Below are 21,562 nucleotides of genomic sequence, written 5' to 3'. Positions count from 1 at the left end.
AAATAGCTTTAAAAATGTAGCTAGATATTTCAAAGACAGTAGATTATACTCAATAGTTACTACTTGGAATTAACAGTTCTATGCTGAAACTATTAAAAATTATCATGGGCTGGCGAGATGGCTTAGCGGTTAAGCGCTTGCCTGTGATGCCTAAGGACCCCGGTTCGAGGCTCGATTCCCCAGGACCCACGTCAGCCAGATGCACAAGGGGGCGCATGCATCTGGAGTTCGTTTGCAGGGGCTGGAAGCCCTGGCGTGCCCATTCCCTTTCTATCTGTCTCTTTCTCTCCCTCTCTCTCTGTCATTCTCAAATAAAGAAATAAAAATGACAAAAAAATAAATAAATGATCACAATTTTTTTTAATTTATTTATTTATTTGAGAGCGACAGACACAGAGAGAAAGACAGATAGAGGGAGAGAGAGAGAATGGGCGCGCCAGGGCTTCCAGCCTCTGCAAACGAACTCCAGACGCATGCGCCACCTTGTGCATCTGGCTAACGTGGGACCTGGGGAACCGAGCCTTGAACCGGGGTCCTTAGGTTCACAGGCAAGCGCTTAACCACTAAGCCATCTCTCCAGCCCAATCACAATTTTTTAAACTACTGGCATAAACAAATTGGTCTTTATTTAATTGGCACATGAGAACTCCACGTGTTGTTGAGGTGTAATGTGCTACATGGCTGCACACATGCATTAAGCAATGATCACGTCAGAATAACTGCATGTGTCACTTCATTTTCATGTTTTCTAATGAGAACACTAGACAACCTCTCTTTGAGCCATTTTGACATACTCAAGACTTGATAGTTCTTATTAACTACGGTCACCTACTATGTGCCCTTGGCTACTAGAGAGGCCTTACCTTTCTTCTTACAAAGTGTCAAATGCAAAGTCTCCCAGCCAAAGGAACTCAGCCAGGGATGCCATTAGTGGTGGTTGGAACTGAGAGCATGGAACAGGAATTGGCCATAAAGCTCATGCTGGAGCAGGGGTCCCCAGAGAAGCACTAGCAGTGGATTTTACACGGTACCCCACTGTCAGGAGTTGGCTGTTGGAATGGTTGTTGCGCTGAAATCTCTGCTGGGTGTGGGGAGAGCCTACACACAATGGTTAGCATCTCCTCTGCTGAAGCTTGTGGCAATGGGTATAAATTCTGTGGCACAGTGAGCCCATTCCTCTCACAGAAAGCATCCCATACATGCCAGGAGCATGTGGGGTAGGGCTGCCTCCAACTTCATGAGTTATTGAAGCAAAAGCTACCTAACAGCACAAGGGACAAGTACTAAATAGACATAGGACTATGGTGCTTACTAGCAAATCAGATTTATATAGCAATAAAAATAATGGTCGCTAGTCACACAACCATGATCAAGTCTAAAGCCCTTAATGTTGAAGAGTAGAAGCAAACAGAAGAGACAACATCCAAGGAGATGATTGATATCACAGGGAAAAGTAGAGAAAATGAAATCCTGCATCGTTCAGAAATATGTGCAGATGAGGTAGACATTTTTAAATTATAAAAGCAATTAGCACAAAAATCTAAGCTAGTGGCTACTGCCTCTTGTAGGAGGAGCATTTATGGATGCTCTCCTCTGTTCAGGAACATGATTGATTTTGCACTAAATGCATAGAGGCTGGACGCTGTTTTATTCTGACTCTCATTGAGACGGCAGTGATGGGCATGGAACCAGGATCTTGTATATGCTAGGCAAGCTACCCACCACTGAGCTACCCCCACATTTGTACACTTGGTTACATAAGCATTGTGCATTTCTCTGCAATGTGTGGAAAAGTGGGAAGAACACCAGCCTGGCATCGTAGCGCCTCTAATGTCAAGAAGCCAGGAAACACAACTCCTTTAGTCCTTTGGGTGCCACACCTCAAAACAAAGAGCAAAAACAAGAAACGTTGACTTTCAAAATAAAAATGACTAACAGTGAGTATGTGCTGAAAGGCCACATTTCTTGTAGGGACACAGTTTTTCAAGCCTATACAATTCTTTCCATTACCCACAGTCCAGTCAGCTTTTGGGAGAAATTGTAGAACAAAATGAAAAACTTTTGTTCTACCAACAAAGCAAACAGAAATCCAGCCCCCTCCAAAGGGAAGAGTGAGGTGTCCAAGGGGACATCAACATGCAGAGAAGGGGGCAGGCCAACAGAGGTGACAGTGTACCTGAGTTGCTCTTCTGGGCTGTCCCTTGTCACGTGTTACCTTTCAGCAAGCTACTCTGCAAGTGGCTCGGGATAAGCAGGGGCACTCTCTGGCACGGCAGACTGAGCTTTGTGTTGTGCGGACCTACCAGTGGGTATGATGGGAGGGGGTGCGGGAAGCCGGGGTCATCTTACCCTCAAGGCATTGTCCTGACATGCTCCTGCAGGTTAAGGACTCCAGCTGTGCCTGCCATCCACATTTCCTTACCCCTTCCTACAGCACAGCATACCTTTAGCCACTGAAGCTAGATTGTCCCTAGCCTGTGACAATGCACAGCTTCTGGAGACAGCAGGTGCCATGTTCACCCATCACAGGTGCCACGTTCACTGCCACCCAGAGCAGTTCCCATGCCAGCCTTGGCCGCAGTCTACCTTCACTTATGAAATTGACATTTACTTGAGGAGAGGACAAGTGAACTGTGTTCTAGGTCCACAAAATTTTATGTATCAAGATTCTTCAGTAGAAATGCCTAGAATTTTCCATGTTTTCTCACTCTTCACTACCTTTCTTCTTCAAATAATGATACCTCCTGTGTAGTTAGAAGAAAAATTTCACCATACCAGGAAAAAAAAAAAATCAGTGAGGAATGAAGACGAAGTCCAAACAGGTTCATACCATGGAAGGTCCAAACTGAAACCCAGAGATCCTTTAAATAAAACAAAATAAAATGAAGTGGGTTAGGAGCAAACTAAGGTCTTGCCCTGGGGTGAAGGGCACAAATTCACTTACCTTTTTCCTTTGTTTCTAAAGGAGACGCCTTGTTTGTCTCAGAGACTGTTTCTCACATTGCCCAGTAAAGCAGACGGAGTGCCGTGGCGTGTGCTCAGGACACACTCAGGGCTCAGAAAGATCCAGAGAGGAGTGCAAATGTCAGCAAAGATGGTTGGAGACACCTGTGCATTGTGTGGACAGAACCTTGTGGGAAAAATGGAACCTGGTCGTTATTCTGAGACTGAATCTTGCTGATGTCAAACAGCATGCCCTGTAAACCCATTATGTATGTGTAAGTAATGAGCATTAAAACAGTAAAATATTCAATTAAAAAAAGAATTTAGATAAATGTTAGTGCATTTAATTGCTGAGCCATCTCCACTGCCCATAGACATATTCAGAAGTTTTGCTAAATTCTTTCAGGATACTCTCTTCAAAATTTTAGTCAAGGAGAAAAGGAATCAGTTCAGAGGGAAAAAATTTTTCAACAAAACATGAAGCTCTGGATTTGGATTCCTAATATCCACGTAAAAATTGAACATGGTGGAATGTACCTCTAACCCCTGCACTGTGGAGGCAAAGACAGGAGGAGCCTTGGGGCTTGCTAGGAAGCTCATCTAGCAAATGGGCATGCTCTGAGTTCAGTGCGAGGAACTGTTTCAATAAAATAAGAGGGAGAATGATAGAGGAAGCAATCTGTTATTGACCTCTAACTTCTACACACATGTGCATACATGTGTGCAAATCCCTGCATACAGAATCATGTGCCTGCTAACATGAAAATGCCCATACATATGTATGTGTAACATAAGGACACCAGGACCCACGTTAGCCAGATGCACAAGGGCTGCACGCATCTGGAGTTCGTTTGCAGCGGCTGGAAGCCGTGGTGCACCCATTCTCTCCCTCTCTCTCTCTCTCTCTCTCTCTCTCTCTCTCTCTCTTTCTCTCTCTCCCTCCCTCTTTCTCTTTCTGTCTGTCTCTCTCAAATAAGTAAATAAACAAAAATTTTAAAAAATAGTCTAGATCAAGTGTCACAGATATTTCAGTCTTCACTCTTCTAAGCCATAATATTTAAAGAAAAAGTATTCTCTTCTCTTAGCCATGAACAGAAATGCATCATTACTGTTAAGTTATGAGAACCAACAGCTTAGGGTTTCAGAAGCACTCAGAGATCTAGAAGGTTAAGGAAAAAAATGTTCCAGCTGGAAGCAAAGATGGCTCAACTGAAGTCCTGGAACCAAAAAGCAGGTAGAACTCAGAAGGTTCCTTGAACAATTTTAAAATTACTACTACTTAAAATTCCCATCAGACTTCATGGGTCACAGCAACAAGGCAGATGAGAAGATCTCAAGGCAGTGCCATCATGTATTATACATTTCTCCCTAATGAGTAATGACTGCTCTCTTCACACCCCTGGAGAGTTCTTCTCATGTGTGCCCCTCTATAAAAGGAACTGCAGATAGGATTTCTCAACCAAATCAGCTCTATATATTAACTTTGTTACATTGTCAAAAATCACTTTAAACATTTTCATCACTAAATCTATATAAACACCCTCCGATTCTCTTCGAACATACAGTTTTATAAGAAGTAACTGACAATTTCTATAAATAAATAGATATAGTTCTTCAGGTTGCATAAGCTATTTCCAAAAACACAAAGTTTAAAAAGAAGGTGAAGATATTCAACATTGGACACTGCAAGCCTTATATTTGGCTACCCAGGCCAAATGAGCCAACAGGTGCAATAGTGGCACATCTATCATGGTGAAAACCAACTGCCCTCTAATTGAATTGGAGGCCCACTCCATGGGAGGGAATACATCCCTGATACTAGAAACTTAAAACAAGGGTAGTCATGAGCCCTAGGAATGTAACGCCTGCTGCTCTCTGGCTACATGTATATACTATGCTCATCAAACTGCCCAGTAAGCACTTCTGTTAATGTTCATACCCTTACATTAAAGCTACTCTCACTTTTGGTAAAGAACCTTCTCTTTTCAGATGGTAGTGACCTTGGGATGACTCAGAAGGCAGCATGATGCTGAAAAGAAGTGAAAGGAGTGCTGAGTACTACAATATCTCTATCATACCTTCCAAGGCTCAGGGTCCATCGTGGAAGAGGTGGTGGAAAGAATGTAAGAGCCAAAGGAAGGGTAGGACTCCTTACAATGTGCTCCCCTCAGACACAAAATGGCCTGGATATCCATGACTTCACAGTGCCTGACACTACCTACACAAGACCATCAAACTAGGAGGAAAATATCATGACTTCAAAATAAAAGGGAGACTGATTGAGAGGGGGAGGGGATATGATGGAAAATGGAGTTTTAAAGGGGAAAGTGGGGGGAGGGAGGGCATTATCATGGGATATTGTTTACAATCATGGAAGTTGTTAATAAAAAAAATTTCAAAGAAATAAAACTAAAAAGGTGTTAATAATGATTTATCACAATTCATAGCTATATATCGTATTTAATCAGCAATAAAAATTTACCTTATTATTATAATTGCTTTCTTTTGTATGCTTCTACGCCATCTTTTGAATAAATAAACTGGAGACCATGAGGCGTTCATCTTTCTGTGCTTGAGTGAGTTTGCTTAGTATGATATGTGCCAAGTTCATCCATTTTCCTACAATTTTCAGGATGTCATTTTTCCTTACTATTGAGTAGAATTCCATTGTATTTATATACAGCATCTTCATTATCCAATCATCAAACAGTGGGTGTCTGGGTTGATTCCAGTTTTTAGCTATTGTGAATTGAACTGCTATAAGCATGTCTGAGCAAATACCTCTGCAGTGAAGAGTGGAGCCTTTAAGGTAGATGCCCAGTAAAAGAAGGGCTGGGTGAGTTGGTAGCTCTATTTTCATCTCTTCTGGGGAGTCTATATATGGATTTCCTAGCTGGTTGTACAAGTTTTCACTCTCACTAGAGTAAGGTGAATTTTATACTTGTTTTAATTTGCATTTCCCTGATGGCTAAGGGATGTTGAAAAGTTTCTTAGGTAAGTATTAGCCATTTGTATTTCTTCCTTAGAGAAATCCCCATTCAGTTTTCTGTCCAATTTTTGAGTGGATATTTTGAGTTTCATTGTTTAGTTTTTTGAGATCTTTGTAGATACGTAATCCCCTAATGAACTTGGATGCAAAATCTTGAACAAAATCTTCACAAACTGAATTCAACAACACATCAAAATCCTTATTCACCTTGATCAAGCAGGCTTCATCCCTGGGATACAATATGGTTCAACATCTGGAAATCAATTAATGTAATACATCACCTAAATAGACTTAAACACAAGAACCACATGATCATTTAAGTAGATACAAAAAAGGGCCCTCTACAAAATACAACATCATTTCATGACCAAAACATTGGAGAGACTAGGCATGGAAGGTTTATATCTCAATAGAATAAAAATTACATACAAGTGCCTGCCGCGCCTGCGTACTTGTTTCGGCGCGGTGGTCTTGGCGGTGTGGACGCTGGCTGCCCCGCGGCCCGTCTCCACCCGCGAGAGACTCTCAGGAGACTGTTTGTTCTGGATGAATGAAGGCGGCAGCGTTTGCACTTTCTCTACAATAACTTTTTTGTGCCTTGGGAGTGTCTTTTAAGGCAAGATCTTAAGAGATTCTCTTTGAGTCATTCCCAGATAGAGAAGTATATCGCTAAAATCCCAGAATGGCTGCAGGCCTGGAACTTGAAGAGCAAAAAGACTTCTTTATAGTTAAAGTAGAGAACCGTTCCTGGGAACAGGATTCCATCTCACAAAAATACAGTTCTTGTAAGAGAGAACTCAGCAGACAGAACTTCAGGAAGTTGTCCTATGAGGACGCACCTGGACCTCGCGAAGCTTTCACCCAGCTCTGGGAGCATAAGCCACAGTGCCATGCCAAGGAGCAGATCTGAGACCTGCTGGCGCTGGAACAGTTCCTGAGCATTCTTCCTCGGGAACTCCAGGCCTGGGTGCGGGCACACCATCCAGAGACTGGAGAGGAGGCTGTGACTGTGCTGGAGAACCTGGAAAAGGAGCTTGATGAATCCCAAAAGCAGGTCCCGGACAGTTCAGATACGGACAATGAAGACATACTCCTGGATGAATGGACCCCCATGGAAAAGCCGCATGAGTCACTAACTGTTCAGCTTGATCCTAAGCAGGCCCCACCAGAGCAAGATTCTGGGAATGGTGGTAAGTCCAGGACCAAGAATGAAGCGTTTTCCCATGCAGAAGATGTGCCCATAGATGCGGAAGTCCTTGGGGATATAAACAACAGACTGACCAGAAATGTTCCTCGGCATCCTGAGTCCAAAGATGCTGTTGGAAATGAGGGAAGAACGGAATGGCAACAGAGGGAAAAGGCATTATAAGTGTGATGAGTGTGGAAAGAGTTATAGTTGTAGCTCAGACCTTACTAAGCCCAGGGGAATTCACACCGGGGAGAAGGCTTACAAATGAGATGAGTGTGGGAAAGCCTTCATTCAGCCCGCACATCTTGTTCAACATCATGGAGTCCACACTGGAGTGAAGCCCTATAAGTGTAAAGAATGTGGAAGAGATTTCAGTGGGCGCACAGGTCTTACTCAAGCATCAGAGAATCCACACAGGTGAAAAGCCTTATCATTGTGGTGAGTGTGGAAAGCCCTTCCATGTTAGTTCAACTCTTATTAGACATGAGAGAATTCATAAAACAAACAAGCTCTACTAAAAAGATAGAAGTAGGGGTTGGGATGATGGCTCACCAGGTAAGCACGCTTGCCCCATAAGCATGAGGGCCCGATTCACCCTGAGTTTGATTTTCCAAGCGGCCACACAAATATCTTGCCGTGGCCACACATGCCTGTAACTCCAGTCCACTAGGAAGCAGAGACTAGAGAATCGCTGGGGCTCACTGGTTAGCCGTCTGACAACAGCAGCTCTGGGCTCAGGGAGAGACTGTCTTAAGGAAACACTGATGAGTGAAAAGAGGTGTATGCTACTAGGGAAGAATCAGGAGTTTCAGAGGCTTTGTGTGGTGGCTTACTTCTATAATCCCAACACTTGGGAAGGGAGGCGGGGGCGTAGGTAGGCCTGACTTTGAGACCAGCCTGGTCTGCAAGCGTGAAACTCCTGTCTGCCGGCGTCACCGCAGACTGTTGCCTCCTGATCCAGCTTGACTACCTCTGCTCCAGTGTTCAGGGAATGGCCTTAGCAGAGACAGCCTCTGCCCTCATGTTCCTAGATAAGAGACTCCAGCTATTTCTGTCTAAGTTAAAATAGATTAAAATTGTCTTGAAATATAAAAAAAAAAAGATTACATACAAAACTTGTAAAACCCAAATCATACTTAATGAGGTAACATTAAAAGAGTTCCCATTAAGAAATAGAACAGGGCTGCCCTCCCTCACCGCTTCTCTTCACCATAGCATGGGAAGCCCTATCCCAAACAATAAGGCAGAGGAAGATCTAAAATGGATACAGATGGGAAGCAAGAAATCAAATTAGTCCTGTTTGCAGATGACACAATCCTACACACAAGTGACTTGAAAGACTCTACCACAAAACTTCTAAAGCTGATAAGTTCCTTCAGCAAAGTGGCAGGATAAAAAAAAAAAAAACAATATACAAGAATCAGTAGCCTTCCTATACACAATAAATATACAGAGTAAGAAATCAGCAAGTCTTTCCCATTTTCAATAGTCACACACACACAAAAAAAAAAACATTAAATACCTTGGAATAATGCTAACCAAGGAAGTGAAGGACTTATATCCTTGAAAGCATAAAAACACTCAAGAAATAAATTGAGGAGGACATGAGAAGATGGAAAGACCTTCCATGTATAGGTAGAATTAATATTATGAAAATGACAATCCTACCAAAAGTAATACCCAGATTCAATGCAATTCCAATAGAAAAAAAATCCCCAAATCATTCTTCACAGATATAGAAAACGTAATCTTAAAATTTATATGGAATGGCAGCAGGCCTTGGATATCCAAAAATATTCTCAGCAAAAGAAACACCTTTGGATGTATCACCATACCTGAAATAAAGCTATACTACCAAGGCATAGCAACAAAAACAGCATGGTACTGGCCTAAAAACAGACAAATAGACCAATGGCATTAAATCGAAGACCCACCGTTAGTACAAGAAACTACAGCTATTTGACCTGTGACAAAGGAGCCAACAATGTTCCCTGGAGAGAGAACATCATCATCAGCAAATGGTGCTGGTCAAATTGGATGACCACATTTAGGAACATAAAACTAGACCCACTCCTCTCACCATGCGCAAAAGCCCAGATGGATCAGAGACCTCAACAGAAGACCTGAAGCTCTTAATCGCCTAGAAGAAAAAATAGGAGGAACTCTCCACAATAAAGGAGTGGGGAAAGACTTCCTGAATAATACCTCAGTAGCCCAGGAAATTAAGCAGTCACTCAGCCAGTGGGATCCCAGGAAGCTGAAAAGCTTTTGTACAGACAGACATACCATAGACAGAGTCAACAGACTACCCACAGAATGGGAGAAAATCTTCACCAGCTATGCCACTGACAGAGGCCTAAAATCTATAGAGAACACAAAAAACTAAACAATAAAAAAATCCTGATTTTATACCTTACTTACCCTTTTTTGATTAATTGATTTAAATTAGGGTCCCTGGCATATTCATGGGCTAGAGTTTATTTACTGGAGAATGACAGGCTCTGTCATATGCATGATCTCGTACCTGCTGTGAGTTCATGAGCATGGTAGGTTTGAGATTTCTAGAAGACAGTATTCCGTGGTCCCACTTCCCATCCTGCTGCTCTGACATTCCTTCATCTCCCTCTTCCTCCAAGTTCCCTCACTCTTGGATGTCACATTTAGGGTTGAACAAAAACTAGTTGCTAATTCTTGGTATCTTTGCCATATGTGGGTCTCTGTCTTCTCTATTACCCTTTGCACAAAGAAACTTCTGTGTTGAAGGCTTTAACACTACCAACCTATGGGAACAAACCTGGATATTCAGAAGGCAGTTTCACATGTCTTAGAGTAATGGTTATTATAACCATAATAGTGGGCTACCCACTGGGATCTAAGTCGAGATGCACATCAGAATGCCACTCAGCCACAGAAGGGAAAAATCCTGTTACTTATAACAGCATGAATGGACTACAGAGATTAAGTGGAAAAGGTGAAACACAGGAAGGCAAATATCAATTTTCTCATTCATATGAGGGATACAAAGAAGCTGATCTGATAGAAGTATAGAATAGCCATGAAAGGCTGGGGAAGGACAAAGAGAGGCTGACAGGAAGGGGTTGGTTGATGACTGCTAAGAGACAAGAGGAGTAAGTTATATTGTTCTCGTGTACACCAGAGTAACTATGGTTAACCATATTGAATTGAATATTTTCACACAGTTAGGAGAGAGTATGTTAATGCTTTTAACACAAGTTCGAAATGTATAAAGTGATGGATATATGAATTAATTTGATTTGATCACTACACAATACTGAACAAGCTACACTGTAACCCATACATATATACAATTATTATATGTGAATAAAAATGTAATTAAGTGAACACTGTCCTATGTGGCAGGAATTATGAAATTATCACTCTGTGAATCCAAAATAAGTATGAGTAACATGCTAAGAATTACTGGAAAAGTGGTCAACAAGCAATAACAGATGGTCAAAGTAAGCAGAGAAAGAAAAACATCATGAAAGTATCAAAACAAAATGGTAGAGTAAAAAAATAAAGAAACATTTGTGACAAGTTGATGGAATCACAGTAGATAGAACATGGTGGAGGGAAAAAAATTATTGAGCTTAAATATGCCAGAAGATACATACCAGGCTGAAAATAAGACAAAAAATGAATGTAAATAACATGAGTAGAATATCAAATAAATGTTTGAAAACTATAGAAGCTATAACAAAAAATTAATGGGAACTATGAAGAAAAGAAAGAGTAAGTAAAGTAGGAAAAATGGCAGTAATAATTATTGAGCATTTTTCAAAGCTCAAAATTGGACAATTGCTCAGCAGTTAAAGGTGCTTGCTTACAAAGCCTGAAGACTCAGGTTCAATTCCCCAGTACACACATAAAGCCAGATGAAAAACAAACAAGCAAGAAAAGGCACATGTGTCTGCTGTCTGTTTAGAGTTAGAGTGGCAAAAGGTCTTGCTTTTCCACCACACACATGAAAATATTTTCACAATTTACTTTTCAGTTTTCATGACAGAACCTAGCTACAGACCAAGAAAATTAAAACACCAAACAAGCGAGAATTCCATATGAGAACCAAAGCCAGTCAAAGTAAAGGAGGTTCTGGAAGAGTGCAGAGTGGGTAGACGGACCGACGGGTGAGCAGGGCTACAAGACTCATCACTCTCTCCTCAGAAGCCGCATAAGAGGAGGGCAGAGAAGCATCGGAAATGTAGGAGGAAAATGACACCATCTTAGAATTCTACATCCAGTGACTTTTTTTCCAAACATGAATACATGACGAGCTTCTCAGATGAAAATTGAGATGGGTTCCCAATACACTTGCCTTGAAGGGTTATATTGAAGAAATGCATTAGAAAAGAAAAATGTTACAGGTCAGGGCCTCTAATTTATGAGTATAAAGGAGAGTGTCACATCAAAATAAAATCATTAATATGCTTTATTTTACAGATGGCAGAGAAAATGGAGGAGAACCAAGGTCCATCAATAAGACAAGTCAGCCAACTGTCTTCCATGAGATGTACCACCTCTCCACATCTGCCATGTCCCAGGAGAAACTACAGGGGAAGAGACATGAACAATGCTCTTCCTGGTGGCCTGACAACCAGCCCCAAGTTGATGGTGACAAACACAGTATTAAAGGAAATCCTATTAAAATAGAAATCCAGAGGCCACAGAGAATCAGTAATAAATTGTACTGCCAACATGCCTGTTATGCCTCAGAGAATATCATGAAAGAGGAGGCAGAAAGATTATAATAGCCATAGAATGAGTAGAAATAGCCTGAGGAACAGTCTCATGATACCTCACAGGGACTGACTGAGGCCTTTATGACTGTACAGTGAATACCATAATCCCACTGAGGAGGGCCTTCAAGGAACTGGGGTGAGGGGATGAAAGAGAACAACCTATTATAATTAATATAAAATGAAAATTAATATAAAAGAATAAAATATTTGATTTTTCTTCGGTGGACTAACAGAAAAACTTCTTTTTGTTCAAAATAATACCAAAAGCATATTAGCTATTTATAGTTCATATAGTAATGGGAATCTTTTGTGAAACTGAAGGGAAGAACTAGCTATATTCTATTATGAGGATACCACAGTGTTCAGGAAGGAGAATAGTGTTATGTGACTATGAACTTTATTACTTATGTTTATTGAAACTACAAAGGTAATCTGTAAATTATAATACGACAAAATAAACTAAACTAGCAAGTAAAATGTACTTAGAATCAGCATGCTACATTAGAAGAGATGTTAGAATTATTTAAAAATTTCAAATAACCAAAAGAAATCAAAAAAGAAAAAGTAAAAAAAAAAAGAGTTAATGACACAGTTCCAATAAAATAACAAACCAAGGACAAGAGCAATGAACAGAAAAAGTTAACACTATGGTAGATATTAATCTGAAACATTAGAAGGTCAGACGTCAAGGTAGAGACACTGAGTTGCCTGAAGGATGGAATCATGGAAGCCTTTTGCTGTGCGGCACCGTTGTATCACTGCCATGTGCTGGATAAAGCACTAGACCCAAGGCACCTGGTGGGAGGAAAGGGTTTACTTTAGCTTTGAGCACCAAGGGAAGCGTCATGGTGGCAGGAAAAGCACAGCATGAGTAGAGGCTGGCACCACTTCTGCCACAGCAGGTTTCAAACAGCAGCAGGAGAGTGAGCCGAACACTGGCAGGGGAGCTGGCTGTGACACACCAAGGCCAGCAGAAATCAAAAGCAAATGCTATGGAGAACTCAACACTGAATCAGACTTTTAACATGCCGGTCAAGGAAAAAGAGGCAGAAAGAGCCACAGCATGGGTAGGACTATCCAAAAGGATTATCAATCCCCACCACAGGGACTGACTGATGTACTTAAAACCCCACAGTAAATACCGATGACCTTACTGGGGAAGACCCTCTGTAGAATGGAGTGGGGGAGAAGGGATCTAAGAGTATAACAGTTTAAAAACTTAACAACAATAAGTCAACCCACTCAGACAAAGGGGCAGGAGAGTGAACAGAGAGTTCTCAAAAGAATAAACACAAATGGCCATTAAGCATATCAAAAGATGCACAAAATCTTGCAAATTAAAACTACTTTTATATTTCATCTTATTAGAGACAGAATAGCTATGTGGTGGTTTGATTCAGGTGTCCTCCATAAACTGAGGTGTTCTGAATGCTAGGTTCTCAGATGATGGAGATTTGGGAATTAACACCTCCTGGAGGCACTATATTTTGGGGGGAGGGCTTATGGGCACTGCTTGCCAGTGTTTGGCACACTCTCCTGTTGTGGTTGTCCACCTGAAGTTGGTCAGGAAGTGATGTATACCCTCTGCTCATGCCATCATTTTCCCTGCCATCATGGAGGTTCTCCTCCAGTCTGTAAGCAAAAATAAACCTTTTTGCCTACAAGCTGCTCTTGGTTGGGTGATTTCTGCAGCAATGTGAACTTGACTGCAACAGTGAAGTTGGTACCAGAGGAGTGGGATTGCTGCTAGACACCTGACTGTGTGGCTTTGGCCTTTTGGAGCTGATTTTCAAGAGGAATGTGGAAGGATTTGAAACCTTGGCCTAAGAGATGCCTTGCAGCGCTGTAAGTACAGCTTGATGGACTATTCTGGTCAGAGTTGAAAGACCTGAATGCAGTAAAATCTATGGACTGTGAGGTTTGTCTTATGAGGGTGAGAAAGAGCTTTGCTGGAGTGGGCTAGAAGTAGTTTGTGTTTGAGTCTTGCTGTTATGCCCATGTCCTGAGAACATGTGCAAGGTTACAGTGTGTAGAAACAAACTGATACAAGCAGAGAAATATGGCACAGAAAAAATGAAATCTTTAGGCCAAAACTGCTGATTAAGCTGCAGTCAAGAGATTACAACCATTGAGATTGGGCCAGTTGGTCTGCATTGGGTCAACAGATAGAATGCTGTCTTTTGAAGGGGCCTGATGCTGAAGGAGTGTTCTGTTCTTCAAACTGTGCTTTATTCCCCCCTGCATTAACAAATTGGCCCCCTCCCACCACTTAGTGTTATGGCATATAGAAATGCAGTCAAGAGGTCATTGAATTTGCAACACCTTCTTTTATTTTGAAAATGGCCATGGGCAGTGTAAAGCAGGTTTTCTTGATGCCTGCATGAAGACCTGATGAAGCGGTGAGATTTTTTTTTTGGGGGGGGGTCTTTTTGTTTAGGTATTGTGGCTCAGTTAAAAGGCCTTGGGGGGCTAAAGCAATGATTGAGCAGTTAAGTGCTTGCCTGTGAAGCCTAAGGACACCGGTTCAAGGCTGTATTCCCCCGACCCACGTTAGCCAGATGCACAAGGGGGCTTATGAATTTATAGTTAGTTTGCAGTGTCTGAAGTCCCTGGCATGCCCATTCTCTCTCTCTCTCTTCTTCTTCTTTCTCTGTCACTCTCAAATAAATAAATAAAATTAAACAAAAAACTAAAAAAAGACCTTGGACTATGGGGATATTTGAACATCATTAGGATTGATTAAAAACTATGGAGACTTTTAAAGTTCGACTGAATTTATCTGTTTATGGGGGCTAGGGGCAGAATGTGGTGGTTTGATTCAGGTGACCCCATAAACTTAGGTAATCTGAATGCGAGGTTCCCAGCTGGTGGAGATTTGGTAATTAACACCTCCTGGAGGCAGTGTATTGTTGTGGGCAGGCTTATGGGTGTTATAGCCAGTGTCCCCTTGCCAATGTTTGGCACACTCTCTTGTTGCAGTTGTCCACCTGACACTGGCCAGGATGTGATGTCCATCCTCTGCTCATGCCATCATTTCCCCCTGCCATCATGGAGCTTCCCCTCAAATCTGTAAGCCAAAATAAAACTTTACTTTTTAACCACAAGCTGCTCTTGGTCAGGTGATTTCTGCCAGCAATGCAAACCTGACTGCAACAACTATCATTAAAAAAAAAAAAAAAAAAAAATCAAATGACAACAAATGCTGAGGAGGGTGTGGGGAAAGAGGGTCTCATTCATTCCCTATTATGGGAGCCCAAACTTGAACAGTGATGATGGAAATCAGTGTGGAAATTCCTCAAAATATGAAATTAAATCTACTATTTGACCCAACTCTACCACTCCTGAGGAAATACTCTAAAGACTTTATTCTTTACTATAGAGATTTTTGGTTAGCCATGTTTATTGCTGTTATATTCACAATAGCTAGAAAGTGAAATCAGCCCAAATGCCCATAAACTCATGAATATATTATAAAAATGTGTTACATATACACAATGGCATTCTACTTATCAGTAAGAAAACTTAGAACTGTGTAATTTCCAGGAAGATGGGTGAACCTGGGTAGAACTCATGCTAAGCGAGGTTTCTCTGGCTCAGAAAGGAAAATGCCACAAGTTCTCTCTCAAATGCAGATCCTAACATGGAGCAGTTTGGTTTGCTTATAAGCTGTAGTAAGCATCAGTAGTTTTGAAAGGAAACTAGAATAAGCCTTGGGCAGAGAAGACAAAGGAAGGAATCAGAGGGAGACATAGCAGACAGGCAAGCAGAGAGAGAGAATACAAGGTGTGGAAAGGTTTAGTCAAGGCAGGTGCAAAGGGATGGTGGGTGGGGGTGATACACAAAGCTAAAGGTGGCATGAATCAGTACCAGAAAATCTTACTTTTGTTTAGCTAATTGAAAATATAAATAAAATAAAAAGGTAAAAGGTGATGGAAATATGGCTTAGTGGTTAAGGAGCTTGCCTGCAAAACCAAAGAACCCAGGTTTTATTCCCCAGAACCCACATAAGCCAGATACACAAGGTAGTGCATGTGTCTAGAGTTTGTTTGCAGCAGCCAAAGGCCCTGGTGTACAAGCCCACACCTTCCAAGGCTTAAACACTGCAGAAAAGGACTCAGAAAGACTATAAGCCACAGGGTTATATTTCTGAGACACTATGCTTTTCACAGAGGCTGACCCCACCATTATTACTGACAACTCTACTGAGGAGGGCTTTCAGTGGAATGCAGGAGGGGAAGCAGGAATATGAAACTATAACCTGATGGGAATATGCCCAATTTTCAGTATGTTCATTTAGTAAAATTTCAGTAAAATACATATATTTTAAAAATACATGATAAGGCAAGTGAGTATAAGAATCATGATGAATGATTTGCATTGATTGACACTGAATTTATTTTGGCTGTTCAGTAGGTAGACAAGAATGAGCACCATGCTGAAAGTTGATTATCCAGGATCTTTCTAATGTCTATGTTATGAAAGACAAAAAGAAGGGAGAACTCTTACAGAGTATAGTGTAAGGGCTAAGGAGATGATTCAGTGGCTAAAGGTGCTTGCTTGTAAAGCCTACCAGCCTGGGTTCAATTCCTCAGCCACCTACATAAAGCTAATTAGAAGTTTATTTGCAGTGGCAAGAGAGCCTACTGAGCCCATTCTTTATCTCTCTTATATCTCTCTCTGATGGCAAATAAATAAATAAAAATATTTTAAAAAATATATCAAGAGTTATATAAGAGAAAAACATAAAATATAAGAAAGAAAGGGGAATTTTTAAATAAAGAAAATTTATGAGAGTTTTCCTTCTTTGAAGATATCTTATGTGCAAATTTTGAAATGTCCTTACTGATGGGTAGACCTATGCGCATATCTAAGAGACACAGGAAAAATATGAAGGAATTAAGAAAACATGATCAAAACAAGTGATACCAAATATAAAGCTAAATAAAAGTGTGTGCAGGTACACATGTGTGCATTAGTGTGTGTATGGGTGTATAGTTGTGTCTCCTATGTGTTTCTGCTTCCCTATACCTTTGCACATGTGTACATCCAGGTATGAAGGGGCACCTTTGTGAGCTAAAGAACACAGGAACAAGTTTTAAAGTGGCAACAGACTTCTCTTTAAGCAAAAGTAAATTTCAGAAAACAACAAAATATTTCCTTCAAAGTGCTGAGAGAAAACAGCTGGTGACTTAACTAAAGCAGTATTCAAAAAAAAGTGAAAATAAATATTTTCTTTTTAAAACAAGGACAGAGCAAGTTCAACATTAGTATGAAATTGCAAGATGATGTAGTTCAGTTAGAAGAAAACAGTCTTAACACAAAAAAAACTAATGCAAACCAACTAGCAAGTGAACAAATTTCTGGATATATGAGTGTCTAAAACATGAATTTAAATATGTTCATGTGTGAGAAAATATACTTTCAGGTAAGTTTAGAAACAGCATCTTTCTTCTTATGAGCAAAACTGCTTTCCAGTGGTTCTTGCTCCTCTGCCTTATTTTCATTCTGCTGAAAATATCTGGGAACTTTTGTCCTAATCCATGTGTCAGTGGAGGTTTATTGTTAATTTTGCTATCATGATTAGGTTCTAATGTTGTTTACTATTGTAATCATTACTAAGATAGCATGCAGTGTTTTAGAGTGGGTCTTACCTAAAACATGCTCCTGGCATGTGAGTTTAGAAATAGTCCCTTGAGGCTCATAAAGCTCTTGAATTGGCTCCAGGGTCCTTGAGATGCTGCTTGTATCCAGCAAGAGGCATAACCAGAGCCTAGCAAATTCAAAAGGGTAGTAAGCATCCACTGACTTATATGAACATATAAATTTTGGATGAAATGATAGCATTTAATTTTAAATTTGTTTTAAAAGTTAAGGGAAGACCACAATGGAAGAGGCTACTGGACTCTGAGAAAAAGACCATATATATTCTTCCTTTTAGCTCAGCTACCACAAGAAAAAGAAGAAAAGAATGCAACTCTATTAAGTTTTTGATATTTTACCAGAATTATTTTAAAAAGTTAACATACTGTAATCACTATAGCAACCTTAGAAAATATGTCTTTAAATTATAAAAATGCAATTTACAAAGCAGATTAAAACAGTACACTAAATATACATATAACACAAATTAGGACAAAATGAAAAAATAGAGTGAAAACAGAGAAATAAGTGGTATTTGGAAAACAAATTGAAGGAGAGTATGAATCCATTCACACCAGTGTTTACAGTGGATGTGAACAAAAACATCAACAAACAGATGGAGATTTTCTGACTTAATTATATGTATAAAAAAACAGATTTGACTAACTCTACACTCTTTCCAAGACACAAACCATAGATGCAAAATCTCTGTTTTGAAACAGAAACGATATTCGATAAGTGGCAAGATGAGTAATGTTATCCAAAGACAGCAGGTACTGATCCTCACAGCCCGTGGTTTGCATCTTGTGGGAAAGGGGTCTTTGCAGATGTAATGACGATCTTGATGTGGAGAACTTACCTTGAGTTTTCTAAATGGGCACTGCATTCCATCACCGATGTTGTAAACAGGGACATAGTCTGTGAAATCTGTGTCTAGTTTACATACGTTCTGTTTGTATTCCCCTTCCACAAAGTAGAGAGCTCCAAAGGTAGATAATGCAAAAACCGAGGTAGCACTGTGACCAGGAAGTTAGAGACCAAACTAAACATAATAGGAATAAACTCTCTCTCAAAAGGCCATGTACTTGCAGTTAAAACTGTAGCTTCCCAAGTTATGATTTTAGAACGTCCTCTTGGAACCAAAACAACTCTCACCACGGTGGTGTGCAAAGCCCGAAGCTGCTGTGCAGTGGTACATGGGGCTGAAAGGAGAACTAGCAATGCTCTCTTTTGGGTAACCCCCATTGTGCCAGAAGCCAGGTAGGGCTATCTATGTGTGCACTCTTAAAAACAGCATTGTATTTATTTATTTGAGAAAGAGAGAGAAAGAATGGGTACAGCAGATTCTCTAGCCATTGCGAATGAACTCCAGAAGTATGCTCTACCTACTGCATGTGGCTTTACGTGGGTACTAGGGAATCGATGACAGGTGATCACCCTAACCACTAAGCCATCTCTCCAGCACCCAAATAAAAATTTTAAAAAAGTAAAGGTGGACAGTACCTAAGTAATGACACTCAAGATTGTCCTTTGGCCTCCACATGCATGTGTGCATATATGCACATACACATATACATGCACAAACACAAAATTAATTGGCAGAATTTTTCCTAAATTATCTTTCAGAAGTTTTTATAATTTTTCATTTTAGATATATACCTAAACACATTTTTCAATAATTTTGCTGGAAGATAATTTAGGAAAAAATCTAAGTGCCATAGGCTTTAGTGATGACTTGAGTATAATTTGAAATGTGTAATCTATAAAAAAAATAATAAGCTTGGGCTGGAGGGATAGCTTAGCAGTTAAGGCACTTGCCTGCAAAGCCAAAGGACCCAGGTTCATTTCCCCAGGACCCACGTTAGCCAGATATACAAGGTGGCGCATGTAGCTAGAGTTTGTTTGCAGTGGCTGGAGGTTCTAGTGTGCCCATTCTCTCTCTCTCTCCCTCCCTTTCTCTCTTTCAAATGAATAAAAATAAAATATTTTAAAAATGATAAGCTTGACTAAATAAAAAACAGCAAAATTCTCTATGTGGAGATTGTCAAACTAATGAAGAGACAAGTCATAAACATTTAAGTCATTAAACATTTGCAAATATATATGCATATTAAAGCATGTTAAAGCTTAACAGTAAGGAAACCCTCAAATAATAATGGAAAATATATAAATAGACATGTTAACTAAAAAATTTGCTATTGGGGCTGGAGAGATGGCTTAGTGGTTAAGCGCTTGCCTGTGAAGCCTAAGGACCCCGGTTCGAGGCTCGGTTCCCCAGGTCCCACGTTAGCCAGACACACAAGGGGGCGCATGCGTCTGGAGCTCGTTTGCAGAGGCTGGAAGCCCTGGCGTGCCCATTCTCTCTCTCTCCCTCTATCTGTCTTTCTCTCTGTGTCTGTCGCTCTCAAATAAATAAATAAAAATTAAAAATTTGCTATTGACAATTATGAATCTTAAAATATGGCCAATGTCATATGTCACTAGGGAAATGTATATTTGTTGTTTAGAATGAATTGCAACTAAAGATTATAAGGAGAAAATGCAACTCATGAACTTGAATGGTGACACCCCCAAATAACTTCAGTGTTTGTGTTTAGTCCCAATGGCTTTCCTGAGCTGGTGTTTCATGTCATAACAAATCCTAGAGGAAAAGTGAGAGACCACACTGGTTAGTATTTAATTTGTTCCAAGCACTATCTTCTCATTCCCCTATCAGCCTCTGAAAGTAGGTGATGGTACTAACCACACCGCGAGATGTGGAAGCTCACCTGCACTTGAGAAGCCACACAGCCAGTAAGGATGGAGCTCTGTATGTGAATATACACTCTAACATTCTCCTTTCCACCTCGGCTTCATTTGCAACTGTGTAATATTTCTGTTCACATTTTTATTTGTATATTTTTTTAAAACGTAATTGCTAATCAAATATGTATCTTTAATCACCACACTCTTTGTCAGTTCTAGGTGCCTTGTACGCACTCTCAAGCGGGAAGCAATGGCTCTGTTGGGAAGCCTGCACAGAATCCAGGCACTGCCAGGTGAAAGACCATGTCTATGGATAGTGGAGCCTGGGTACTGTGAACTGGGCCACCCAGAGAGAAGGATGTCAATGCATAGAAATCACTTTAGCTGCTCAAAAGGAGAAAAATTTGCAGAGCCAGATCTGAGGGCAGGAGCCCAATTTTCAATGTCAATGTTCAAATCATACAAGGGGTGGAAACCTGCAGCTGAACTAGTGTCCACGAGGGCCTGGAGTGTTGGGGGGCAGCAGGGTGAAGGCTGCAGCGACAGGGACGTGCACCCAGCTGCGCTGGCTATGGCAGGAGGGCTTTCTGAGAAACAGAGGCCCACACAGAAATCCTCCCCTCTTCCTCTGGCTGGGGGAGGAGCCTCCTGCCAGCGACCAGCTGCCATCTTGTTATGAATGAAAATTACTAGCGACATGGATACCAGGCAAGATCCTTTTCATTAAAGCCAATGGCTATTTCCAAATAAATGAGAATCTAATCAACCGTGACCTATCTCAAGGATAATTGAAATAGCTTGTTCCTATAGTTTCTATGTGTTTTATTTATGTATCTGTTCAAGCTAAAATTTTCATTATGTTGTATCCTTGAGATCATGAGGACTGTAGTAACCGACAGGGGTTTTGTTTTGCTTGAATTTCTCACTTCTCTACAGATAATCCAAGACAAGAAGATTAATTCCTGCTGGCATGTAAAATGCCTTTGGAAATAAAAATCTCCCTCTCCCCTTGAGAGTTAGGAAGCTCACCATGCAGTGTAGAGGCCACAGTGGAAGCCATGAATATATAATTCACAGTTATTAAAAAAATCAAAATGGGAGCCAGGCGTGGTGGCGCACACCTCTAATCCTAGCACTTGGGAGGCAGAGGTGGGTGGATCAGTGTGAGTTCGAGGCCACCCTGAGATTACGTAGTGAATTTCAGGTCAGCCTGGGCTAGACTGAGACCCTACCTTGAAAAAAAAAAATCAAAACAGAAACAGGAAATAAGATCATGTTTCTAAATTAAGACGCTTA

At 40.7% G+C, this 21,562-nt stretch overlaps 1 pseudogene; it reads left to right on the top strand.

The window, feature by feature from the left end:
• Positions 1-6,614: 6,614 nt before the first annotated feature.
• On the top strand, positions 6,615-7,913 carry LOC101608565 (annotated as a pseudogene).
• The last annotated feature ends 13,649 nt before the right edge of the window (positions 7,914-21,562 follow it).

The sequence above is a fragment of the Jaculus jaculus genome, chromosome 16, assembly GCF_020740685.1.
Source record: "Jaculus jaculus isolate mJacJac1 chromosome 16, mJacJac1.mat.Y.cur, whole genome shotgun sequence".
Classification (NCBI taxonomy): Eukaryota; Metazoa; Chordata; class Mammalia; order Rodentia; family Dipodidae; genus Jaculus; species Jaculus jaculus.
Note: the sequence above shows the minus strand (reverse complement) of the source record. Positions and strands in the feature narration are given on the sequence as shown.